The sequence below is a fragment of the Solanum dulcamara genome, chromosome 10 (assembly GCF_947179165.1).
Source record: "Solanum dulcamara chromosome 10, daSolDulc1.2, whole genome shotgun sequence".
NCBI lineage: Eukaryota > Viridiplantae > Streptophyta > Magnoliopsida > Solanales > Solanaceae > Solanum > Solanum dulcamara.
The window spans coordinates 8,732,638-8,745,822 of NC_077246.1; positions in this window are offsets into that span (position 1 = coordinate 8,732,638).

Genomic DNA, 13,185 nt, shown 5'->3' on the forward strand with positions numbered 1-13,185 from the left:
AAAAAAAATCCAAACAAAGAGGTCGGAAATCATATCATATAAAGTTTCATCATCTTGTAGATGTACAACATAAAAATCTGATTGTTTTTTATGCTGAAAAGAGTTTTTTATAGTGATAGAAAAAAAAAAGACTTTTATGTTTTATGCTCTGAATTCAATATTTCTGACAAAATCTTTTCTTTAATAACGGTATCATTATCAAAGACGTATTAACCAGTATTCAATTGATTAATAATAACTTGATCCTTTGAATAAAGTGAGAATATCTCAACTAAACCAAAGGATCAAAAGACACCCTTTGAGATAACAATAACAAAATCAAAAATTCTTTGTATCTTATATAAAATATTACTTATGAATTAAGAAATTTCCTAGTGTATTCAATATTTGACGAAAGAATTTTATAAGTTCCCATTGTCTAACATAAGAATAGTATTTAATTCTGAATGAAAATATATAGTAGTAGTTTCTTCCCTATTTCGTAAAGTCAAAGTCTTGTGCAAAAAGCCATATTAACTAAAACCAAATACTACCTAACATTTGATGACTATTGCTATCTGTTGAAAATATACTACTCCCTCGTTTCAATTGAGTTATCTATTATATTAAAAATAGATATTTATTTTTGTTTGTTTAATTTAAAAAATCAAAAAATAATTTATTATTTAGCTTCTAATTTACCCTTTTTTATTAATTATACTCATTTCCAAAAGCATGGAATTTTTTATGTTCAAATAGTGATATAGTAAAATTGTCATTCTATATATTGCTTCTTAAGGAATGCGCCAAATCAGTACTGGACAAATAAAAATGGATGGAGAGAGTATCATTTCTCATTTCGAGAGTCAAACTTCATGAACTTTGACAACATTTAAAGAAATATTTTTTCACCAAATTAATTCGAGAAGAATTGCAACTTATAGTATATCTAAATTTAAATTTTAAATTGATACTAAATTAATATTATCTAATCTAGCTTTGAAGATTAGTCAAATTAATTCTGAAAAATAAAACAGGACAACTAATATGGAATTGGGGGAGTAATTTTCTTGCTAGCATGTAACTAAGAGGTGTGCATATATGGATCAGATGGTGAAAGGGTGTATTCGTAATTGTATAATTGCAAATATTACATGTATTTATCCGGGTGGATGTTTCTTATATTATGAATGAGTTTTAAATTACAATTTGGAAAATATTCATCATTAGTAATAATTAAAACTAGTTTATTTATATAAAGGATAAAAAAAAAGAAGAAAAGAAGTGGAATAACACAAACATCATACATGGGCATAGCTACAGTGATCCTGGACAGTTGATCACCCTCCGTCAAAAAATTATATAAATTAAAGTTTTAAATATCCTAGTAAAATTCCTAACTTCGTCAGTGCATATATATATATATAATTAACGCACGTATAATCAAAATAAGAATCATAAAAGAATAGCGTTACATTTTGTAATAAGTTCATATAAGTATAATATTAGTGAACTTAAATAAAAGTTATCATAAAATTATACTAATGGAGATTAATTTTAAAAGCAAAGTTGGAGTGTGTAAGTGATTTTCACCACAAACATTTCTAATAGGATGAAAAATTTTCATGAGAAGATTATAAGAGTATGTTTGGAAAGTCACCTAGTAAGAATTTAGTGTGATTACTATTAGAATAGTAATTGCATAGCCAGGTAATCATAACGACATGCTTATTTGTCATAAAATATTACAGTGTAATTACAAATATACTATTTAGTTGCACTATAAACTTGCAAAGTTAATATAGAACAAAAACTTAACATTAGCATTCAACAAATATATGTCTAAAAGAAATATTACTAAATATTATTTGTAACTTGGTATTCGAGATACATTTTATTTCTTAAAAGATAAAGTATTAAAAAATACTTAAATACACATCTTATTTTACCATTCTCGATCTCTAAAATTTCTTATCATTAAAATTCAAAATTCCACTCTCAGATACATCACTCCCCTCTCGCGAATACATCCACATATCCCCCTCTCGTATATATCCCTCTCTTATGATACCAAAATGAAGGTATCAAGGAAATCAAATGCAGATAAGAAGAATGAAGAAGAAGAAATCAGAGAAGATAAAGAACAAAGAAGAATAGAGAGAGAACTAGAGAGAAAATGAGAGTTGTATTGAGATATCACATTCAAATCATGCCTTACAAGTATTATCCCCTACTATTAATACTACTAAATCAGAATTAAAGAAAAATGTAAATGACAATAAAAATGGACATTAACAGAATCTAACTCTATACATTTCTCGCCAAACAATGATCATGCCAATGGTTTGTGATCATCCAGCTCAGCAACGATGTGTCACCTGCCATGTGTCTATAGTATTACGTGGCCAAATTGGTATCAATACCCCCTGTGGAACAACACCCTTATCCTCAAGGGTGATAGAAGGAAATCAAGTTTGTAGAGTAGAAGCCAACTCCCAAGTAGCATAAGACTAGTCAAGACCGAACCACTGAATGAACCACCGAGCAACAACTTTATTACCATGTTTCACCATACGACTATACAAGATGTATTCAGGCTCAGGGCAATGGGGACTGGATAAGTTAAGGACAGGAGGATTCACTATAGTGGAAGGAAGTTCATGACAGAACTTAAGATGGGAAATATGGAAAGTGGGGTGGATTTGATCCTCAGGAGGAAGGAGGAGTTTGTAAGCCACGACACCAATCTTCTCCACAATGGGTTATGGGCCAAAGTTTCTAGAGGTGAGCTTGTGATAGGGAAAAATAGACAAGGAAGATTGTCTATAAAGCTGAAGTTTAACATAAAGCCATCATACCTATGAGCATTGGCTTGTGCACTCATCCTTTGTTGGGCACGATGTAAATAAAACTTAGCCAACTGGAGTTTAAATTGACGACTTAACATTAAATCCTCAATAGCATCAGAATCAAAGTCACTAAGCAAGTAAGAAAGGTGTAAAGGAGAAGGGTAGCCATACAACAACTCAAAAGGAGAGGTGTGAATAGCAAAATGTAAACTGAAATTGTACCACCATTCAGCTAAAGCTAGGTAAGAAACCCAGTCAATAGGAGCATCAGTACAGAAACATCTCAGATAAATTTTTAGACACTTATTTAAGACCTCAATTTGGCTATCAGTTTGAGGATGGTAAGCTGTAGAAGTTTGTAAGGACACTTCCTGAGCAGTCAAAAATGTTTTCCAAAAATTACTAATGAATATAGGGTCCCTATCACTTGTGATGGTTGCAGGAAACCCATGCAACTTGAAAATGTTATCCAAGAAGATAGAAACAAGAGATTGAGCACTATAAAGATGTGATAAGGCAATGAAATGACCAGCTTTGGTCAGCCTATCCACTATCACCCAAATAACAATTTTTCCATTAGATTAAGAAGCCCTTCAATGAAATCCATACAAATATTTGTCCAAGGCAGAGTAGGTATAGGAAAGGGTTGAAGTCGACCAAGAGAATCTAAGGTATCATACTTGTTCTGTTGGCACACAGTACACTTGTGCACAAAGACAGTTATATCAGATCTAATTCCCTTCTAATAAAAATAAATCATGACTTTTCTAGTAGTGACATCAATGCCTGAGTGTCCACCAGTAGGAGTAGAGTGACATAGAGATATAATTTTGATCCTAAGAGTAGCATCATCACCAATAACCAATTTCGCCTTTCTTCTGAGTTGCTCACTCAGCCAAGTGAAGTGTTTATGAGGTTGGACCTGTAAGGATTGAATAAGGACTTGTAGTGTAGGGAGATAAGTTATGTATCTTGAATACGAGATAAAGCATCAACAGCCAGATTTTCCTTGCCCTTCTTATATTGAATTTCAAAATCAAAAGGTAACAGCTTAGCCAACCACCTGATTTGAGAATCAGTGTGCAGCTTCTACCCCAGTAGATACTTCAATGCTTTTTGGTCAGTTTTAACAATAAAGTGTTGAACAAGAAGGTAGTGACTCCATTTGGTTACAGCAAATATCAAGGCAATAATTCCTTCTCATACATAAATAAAGCAGCATGGCAAGTAGATAACCCCTTTCTAATGAAAGCAATAGGATGGTCATGTTGCATAAGAACATCACCAATGCTAGTACCATTGGCATCTGTTTCCACCACAAAAGTAATAGAGTAATCAGGTAAAGAAAAGATAGGAGCAGTGACTAGGGCAGATTTCAATTCAATAAAGGCCTGAGAAGCATTGGCAGACCATTTAAAATTATTCTTTTTCAGCAACTCAGTGAGAGGTCTACTAATGAGGCCATCCCCCTAAATAAACTTCCTATAATATCCTGCCAAATCTAAGAAACCCCTCAATTGCTTAAGGTTACTAGGGACAAGCCATTTTTGAACAACCTGAATTTTCCTTTGATTTGTAGAGACACCCCATCATAGGATATAAAATGCCCTAAGTATTCAACCCTAGAGAATCCAAACACACATTTTGATTTATTTGCCAATAACTGATGAGGGATCATAAGGTCAAAAACAGACTTTAGATGATTAAGATAATCTTATACTGACCTTCTATAAATCAAAATGTCATCAAAAAATACCAACATAAACTTCCTCAAATATGGCTGAAAAATGTGATTCATCAAATACTGAAATATAGAAGGTGCATTAGTTAAGCCAAATGGCATAATTATAAATTCATAATGATCCATATGAGTTTTAAAAGTAGTTTTAGGGATATCCTCAGCAACCATCCTAATTTGGTGATAACCATATCTCAGATCCACCTTGGAAAATATACTTGCTCCTGTTAGTTCATCCAAAAGATCATTAATAATAGGGATAGGGAATTTGTCTTTTATAGTGCACTGATTAAGGTCCCTATAGTCTACACATAACCTCCATGTCTCATCCTTTTTGCCCACAACCACCACTAAAGAATAGAAGGGACTGTTACTATATTGAATAACACCTTGGTAGAGTATGTCACTGACCAACTTCTCTATAATATCCTTCTTCATAGCTGTATCTATAAGGCTTGATATTGACAGGTTTGACCCAATTTGCAGAGGAATCTTGTGGTCAAATGGACCTCTGGTGGGAGGTAAATCCTTAGTTCATAAAATATCTTCTGATATTGGTTAAGTAAGGCATCAACTTCAGGTGCTATGGTTTTCTCATTCAATAACTGTAAAGCAAAATTTTGTCCCTCTTCCCCATTATAACTGGAAATATTTGTAACATGAATAATTCAACCTCATCTCCTAATAACTTGTTCACAGCTTTGGAATTGGTCACCCGACAATCTTCATGTACACCCTTAAGGATATGCGCTTCTCTTAATGATTAAAGGACATCGTGAGCTCAGTAAAGTCCATGGTCACTGGACCCAATGTCTTTATCCACAATGCGCCTAGAACAATATCATATCTGTCAATAGGAAACACTATCAAGTCAGACTAATAAGTAGTGTCTTGTAGCATCTAACCAAAATTCTTGACTATGTTAGCTATGGCTTCCTTAGCATTGTTAACAAGACTCACATAGCTCTTGGGAGTAGGAACAACAGTATACCTCAATCTCTTTACACAATCCTTATTAATAAAATTGTGTGTACTTCCTCCATCAAGTAGTATTTGAACTGGTCTCCTACCACTATATCCCTTCACATGAATAGTTTGTGCACCCTGGATTCCAGCAAAGGCATAGTGAAATTAAAGGAGTAGTATCATCAATTATGGTTTCACCCTTCACATAAGTGTTATCATCAGTTGGGGGTTCCAGCTCAGGTTCTAGCTCTTCTAAGTCAATATTGTCCATCTCCGGCACAAACAACTATTTAGGGAGGTTACATTTATAACCAATGTTATATTTCTCATAAAAAAATAACAAAACCTTTGAGCTCTTTTTGCTTGCATTTCAGGTGGGGAGATAGTTCTCCTAGGTTTGCTTCCAGTAGAAGATGGCAAAGTTAATCGAGTTTCGGAATTGTAATAGTAGGTTGTGACCTTACAACAAGTTGCTCCTGATGCTACTTCATAATAAATCTTTCTTATACTCCAGCTCTTTTTTAAGACCTAGCATTATGTCACGCCCTAGGAGGGTACCCTAGACGTGACCGGCACTCGAAAGCCATTTCTGGCCTTTAAGTGAACCACCTGATTCAGTCACACTATCATTCAATCACATTCACTCAATGGAGGATTCAATCATAAACACATTATTCACATTATGGGGGCCGAAGTCCAATCACTATCAACTCAACAAAACAAATATAATAAGACTCCTCAAAATAACAGTCCAACCTCCCCACACTCTAGTCTATGAAGCCTCTATCAAATTCTAGGAGGTGCCAATGACAAGCCCATGGCTACCAACAATCAAAATAAAAGAAACAACACAAAACTATCCAGGGAGCTCAACATCCTCCGGAAACTAGGAGGACTCACCAAATAGCTGGAAGTGTGAAGATATTCAACGATGCGCCGGTTAATGATCTCTGGTACCTGTCTTTGCATCATGAAATGATGCAGGCCAAATGGCATCAGTACGTGGAATGTACGAGTATGTAAAATGGCCAAATAAAATAACATCAGAAAAGGGTCAACCAACTCGGAAATCTCAACTCATAAAGAAGTGACAACTCACTCAAGTGTCCTAAGTTTAACAACAAATGGTTTAGACGGGACCAATTCACATGCCACTCAACTCAACGGACTCAGAGCACTATCAAGACCTAAATGGGAGTTTCTCTTATCCGACAACCATCACTTTTGAGCCAATGATAGTACAATAATCAGACGTTGTGTCCATGTCCGTCCATACCTTGCCAGGGCATGAACGCCTCCCTAATCATGGATTTCATCGATTAGTCAAGTCCTATCATTTTAGGACAATAAAATGGGAAACATCCAACTTTAATGGTTTGATCCCACGGGAAGCATCCGACTTTAACGGTTCCATCCCTACCTACGTTGGTGGCATAGTGTCTGGGGTTCGAGTATGGACTATACTCTCACCCGCTTCGGTGCTCGATACTCCTCTCATGACTACATGCTCATAAGACTCCCTCCAATCATCTCAAACAAGCCCTCACGGCTAGTTTCATTTAGAATTTTGCCAACTCATCAACTCTATTCTCATTTCAACTCAATCAAGTCATAATGGCAAGTCTCATTTAGGACCTTGTCCACTCATCAATTCTATCCTCCAATCAACTCAATCAAGCCTAATTTAAATAAGCATTTATAACCTCCCACAAACATAATAAACCATTCCTCTCCTCATTTATCACCTCCTTATGACTCATCACACTCTAAGGTTTTAAACCAACAATTTAAGAGGAATAACACATTTAAGGAAATTGACACATTCAACATAATCACATGATTAAGGAAATCAACCGAGCATATTAACAAACCATCTCCATCAACTCATGCTAACATGAAGGTTTTAGAAATTCTTAGCTCAACAACTTCGACACAATAAGAATCAAATTAATAGTAGGCAAGACTCATTCAAACATAAACCATATCAAGAAACTTCATTCTCATGGACATCTAACCTCAAAGAAGAGTAGGTCACATGGGTGGACTCAACCTATACTTTGAGTAGCCTTACATACCTTAGAATAGATTCTTCAAGAAACCTTGTTGTTGGGTCTTCAATGGAAACTTGGAGTCTTGAAGCTCTTGGAACAATTCCTTGTTGGAAATAGAGAAGAAGAAGAAGAAGAAGAAGAAGAGAGAGAGAGGGATTTCTAGGGCTTTTTAGAAAGAGAGGGAGAGGCTGAAAATGGTCCCAAAATGCCCAAGGCTCGAGTATATATAATTTGGGACAATTTCCAAATTGCCCTTTCTCCAAAATTCTGAAATAATATAGGCTGAAAATGCTCTTGGTGTGATAGTGGCGCATTGCGCCATTGCAGCGCTAGGTCGATTAGGCCTAAAACCTGCACATTTGTTAGTGGCGCACCGCGCCAAGGACTAAACTATTGAGGCATGTTCTTGGCGCGATAGTGGCGCATCGCGCCCTTACAGCGCCAAGGCCATATTTTCTGGGTTCTGGAAAATAGGCTTGAAAACCCTGCACATCTTGTAGTGGCACATCGCGCCAGGGACCAAACTACTAAGCCGTGTTTTGGCGCGATAGTGGTGCATCGCGCCACTGCGGCGCCAAGCCCAGATTCCCAGCAGTTGCAACCCAGGCCTAAAATTCCTGTCGAGCTAGTTCGTCTTAGGATCATCATATCTTTTAACTCCGAACTACAAAAATTACATTCTTGGTGGCGTTGGAAAGAAGACTCGACGACCTTTAATTTGATAGGTCGTGGTCTACCTAAATTGTCGTCTTTCAAAGGATAGGGTCATTAGAAGTCGACCCCTTAAGAGAACTCATTCTAAAACTTAGCCACGACGAACCTTTTAGACTTAGCTTGGTCCTAGGGGTCCTTTGTGACCCCACATCACCTCCAACACTCTTCAATTACTCAGGGACTCAGCTTAACTCAAGCATATACTTCACAATAATAGAGTTCAACCCTACCCAAAAACAAGAAAGGTCCGAATCTTAGGGAAAAAAATTTGAGGGGTATTACATTATCTCCCCCTTGGGATCATTCGTCCTCGAATGACGAGTAACCAAGAATGGACTCGGGGTACAATCACAATTAGAATTCAGTCATTCAACCAATCAAACTCATAATGCACAAACAAATTCAAGTTAAGGAAATGGACATTACCTTCAACATTCTCGTCGATAGGCACGAATAGATGTGGATATTTTGATTTGATGTCTTCATCTGCTTCCCATGTGGCTTCCTCAACAAATTGATTTCTCCACAGGACTTTAACTGAGGCGATCTCTTTGTTCGTCAATCTGCGAATTTGGCGATCAAGAATTTGGACCGAGACCTCTTCATAGGATAAGCTATCCTTAACTCCAACACTATCAATGGGGACTACCAACGAGGGATTGCCTAAGAACTTCTTCAATATCGAAACATGGAACACTGGATGAATAGAGGTTAGCTCTAAGGGTAACTCCAACTCATAGGCAACACTCCCAATCTGCCTCGAAATCTGGTAAGGACCAATATATCGAGGGTTGAGCTTCTCCTTCCTTCCAAACCTCATGACGCCCTTCATGGGAGACACTTTCAAGTATACCCAATCACCCACCTCAAACTCTAAGTCTCTCTTCCTCACGTCGGTGTAAGATTTTTGGCGGCTTTGGGTTGCCTTTAGCCTGTCTTGAATAACTCTCACCTTCTCCATGGCTTGGTAAATAAAATCAGGCCCAATCAACTCAACTTCACCAACTTCAAACCATCCAATTGGCGATCTACACCTCTTTCCATACAAAGCTTCATAAGGAGCCATTTGAATGCTTGCATGATAGCTATTATTGTATGCAAACTCTATAAGAGGTAAGTGATCATCCCAATTTCCTTTGAAGTCAAGCACACAAGATCTCAACATATCTTCCAACATCTAGATGGTGCGCTCTTCTTGACCATCCGTCTGGGGGTGAAAGGTCGTGCCAAGGTTCACCTTTGAACCCAGTCCCTTTTGAAAGGATTTCTAAAATTGGGAAGTGAATTGAGCTCCTCTGTCTGAGATGATAGACAAGGGAACCCCATGCAATCTGACGATCTCTTGAAAGTATAACCTCACATAATCTTTTGCGGTGTCAGTAGTCTTAACTGCCAAGAAGTGAGCTGATTTCGTCATTTTATCCACAACTACCCAAATCGAATCATGTTGCTTTCGGGACCTCGGCAAACCCGTAATAAAGTTCATGTTGATCATCTCCCACTTCCATTTCGTAATGTCCATATTTTGAGTCAAGCCACATGGTCATTGATGCTCAATTTTCACCTGTTGGCAATTTGGGCACTTGAAGACAAATTCCGCAATATCTCTCTTCATCCCACTCCACCAATAGATCTCCCTCAAGTCATGGTACATTTTTGTAGAGCTCGGATGAATAGAGTATCTAGAACTATGCGCTTTGGCCATAATCCTTTCTCGAATATCATCGATATCTGGCACAAACAATCTATTTTGGTACCTTAACACACCATCTCCCTCTTTGGTAAAAACCATTACCTCTTGCTTGTGAACAACTCCCTTCAATTGGAGAAGGACGGGATCTTGGTCTTATTTCTCCTTTACCTCTGCCACAAGTGAGGATGTAGACCCATCCTGAACAGTAACTCCGCCTTCATTGTTCTCTTCCAGATGAACTCCCAATCGGGCTAATCTATGTACCTCCTTTGTCAATTCCCTCCTTCCCTCCTCTACATGGGTAGTGCTACCCATAGACAATCTGCTAAGAGCATCAACAACAACATTAGCTTTACCTGGGTGGTAGAGGATGCTCATATTGTAGTCTTTGAGTAGTTCGAGCCACCTCATTTGCCTCAGGTTGAGTTCCTTCTGGATGAAGACGTATTGTAAGCTCTTGTGATCGGTGAATACATCAACATGCACTCCATACAAGTAGTGGCACCAAATTTTAAGCGTAAATACCATCGTTGCCAACTCATGGTCATGAGTTGGGTAATTCCTCTCATGAACCTTAAGCTGTCTTGAAGCATAGGCTATCACCTTCCCCCTCTACATCAACACACAACCCAACCCAATTCTAGATGCATCACAATAGATCACAAAGTCCTCTGTTCCATCGGGAAAAGACAAGACAAGAGCAGTGGTTAGCTTGGTCTTCAATTTCTAGAAACTCTCCTCACAAGCATCGGACTATTGGAACTTAGCCTTCTTTTGGGTCAGTTTGGTCAATGGTGATGATATGGATGAGAACCCCTCTACAAACCTTTGATAATAGCCTGCCAAACCCAAGAAACTTCTTATCTCTGTCGGGGACGTGGGTCTGGGATAATTCTTCACTGCCTCAATCTTCTGAGCATCAACCTGAATACCATCTCTAGATACAATGTGGCTTAGAAAAGCCACTAATGCAAGCCAAAATTCACATTTAGAGAACTTTGCATACAATACCTGGTCCCTTAGAGTTTGCAAGACGAATCTAAGATGATGGGCGTGCTCCTCCTCATTCTTGGAGTAGACCAAGATATCATCTATGAATACAATCACAAACATATCAAGGTACGATTTAAATACTCGGTTCATGAGATCCATAAAAGTTACAGGGGCATTAGTCAACCTGAAGGACATCACCAAGAACTCATAGTGACCATAGCGGATCTGAAAAGCTGTTTTTGGGATATCATACTCCCTCATCTTCAACTGATGGTAGCCCGATCTTAGGTCTATCTTTGAGAAACAAGTGGCACCCTGAAGTTGATCAAATAAGTTATCTATTATGGGGAGAGGATATTTGTTCTTTATGGTGACCTTGTCCAGATGCCTATAATCAATACACATTTTAAGGGATCCATCTTTCTTCCGCACCAATAGGACGGGAGCACCCCATGGTGAGACACTCGACCTAATGATCCCCTTATCTAACAAGTCCTTCAACTACTCCTTCAACTCAGCCGGAGCCATTCTATAGGTAGGGACTGAGATAGGCTAGGTATCAGGAAGAACATCAATCACAAAGTCAATCTCCCTATCAGGAGGTACTCCAGGCAAATCCTCAGGAAAGACATCCAGAAACCCATTGACAATCGGAATCGAATCAAGGGATGGAGACTCAATACTGTCATCTTTCACTCGGACAAGGTGATAAATACACCCTTTTGAGATTAGCTTCTTGGTCCTAAGGTAGGAAATAAACTTACCCTTAGGCACAACAGGACTCCCCTTCCACTCTAAAAATTACATTCTTGGTGGCATTGGAAAGAAGACTCGACGACCTTTAATTTGATAGGTCGTGGGCCATCCAGATTGTCGTCTTTCAAAAGATAGGGTCATTAGAAGTCGACCCCTTAAGCGAACTCATCCTAAAACTTAGCCACGACGAACCTTTTGGACTTAGCTTGGTCCTAGGGGTCCTTTGTGACCCCACATCACCTACAACACTCTTCAATTACTCAAGGACTCATCTTAACTCAAGCATATACTTCACAATAATAGAGTTCGACCCTACCCAAAAACAAGAAAGGTCCAAATCTTAGGGAAAACATTATGAGGGGTATTACACATTAGCCAATTGAGTAGCTTCTGTTAAGTTAGCCAACCTATACACCTTAGACAAGGTTTGTGGTTCATGCATCAGTATAGTCCCTATCAATTCATCCTTCAATCCCCCTAAGAAACATGGAATAGATTGGGCAGTAGTGATATTACATTGTGTCAACAGTTTATCAAATGGAAATTTGAATTCTCTTACTGTTCCAATTTGTCTCAGTAGCTTAAGTTCAAGCATAGGATTAGCAAAATCATCTACAAGAGTTTCAGTTATTGTCCTCAAGTACTCATCCCATTTAGGTAAGTTAGGTGGATTTCTACACCTCAAGTAAGCCTGATGCCAAGCTAAAGCCTCATCTTCCAAGTTCATTACTATTAACCTTAACCTGTGACTTACAGGAGTTTTATCTATAGCAAAATACTGATTTATTCGATACAACCATGTCTCCAGGTTTTCTCCATTGAAACGAGGAAAAAATAGATTGTGATTACGATGATTACCAGCGTGAAATGGATTAGGGCCCAAAATTCCTTGACCAGCAGTGGTTGGGTGCTCAGTTGAACTCAACGTCGTACCTCTCTCTTGGGCTTGTTGGTACAGTCGCATTCCATCGACAGAGTCTTTTAGTGATTGGACTAATTGCATCATCTCCACTTGTCTATGATCCATATCCAACCTTAATAACTGATGTCGCTCATCTATAGTAGCACGCAAATCTAATTGTTAAGCTGTCAAATCCTCGAATTGCTCTCGGACATTATATTCAGCTAATTTAGAAATTGCTTCAGTAGTTTTTCGTGGTCCCATAACTTGAGATTAACCTGGCTCTGATACTAATTGATACCAAAAATGAAGGTATCAAGGAAATAAATGCAGATAAGAAGAATGAAGATGAAGAACAGAGAAGAATAGAGAGAGAACTAGAGAGAAAATGAGAGTTGTATCCCCTGCTATTAATACTACTAAATCAGAATTAAAGAAAAATGTAAATGAACAATGAAAATGACAATAACTGAATCTAACTACTTTTCCCACCAAACAATGATCATGTCAATGGTGTGTGATCGTCAGCTCAGCAATGATATGTC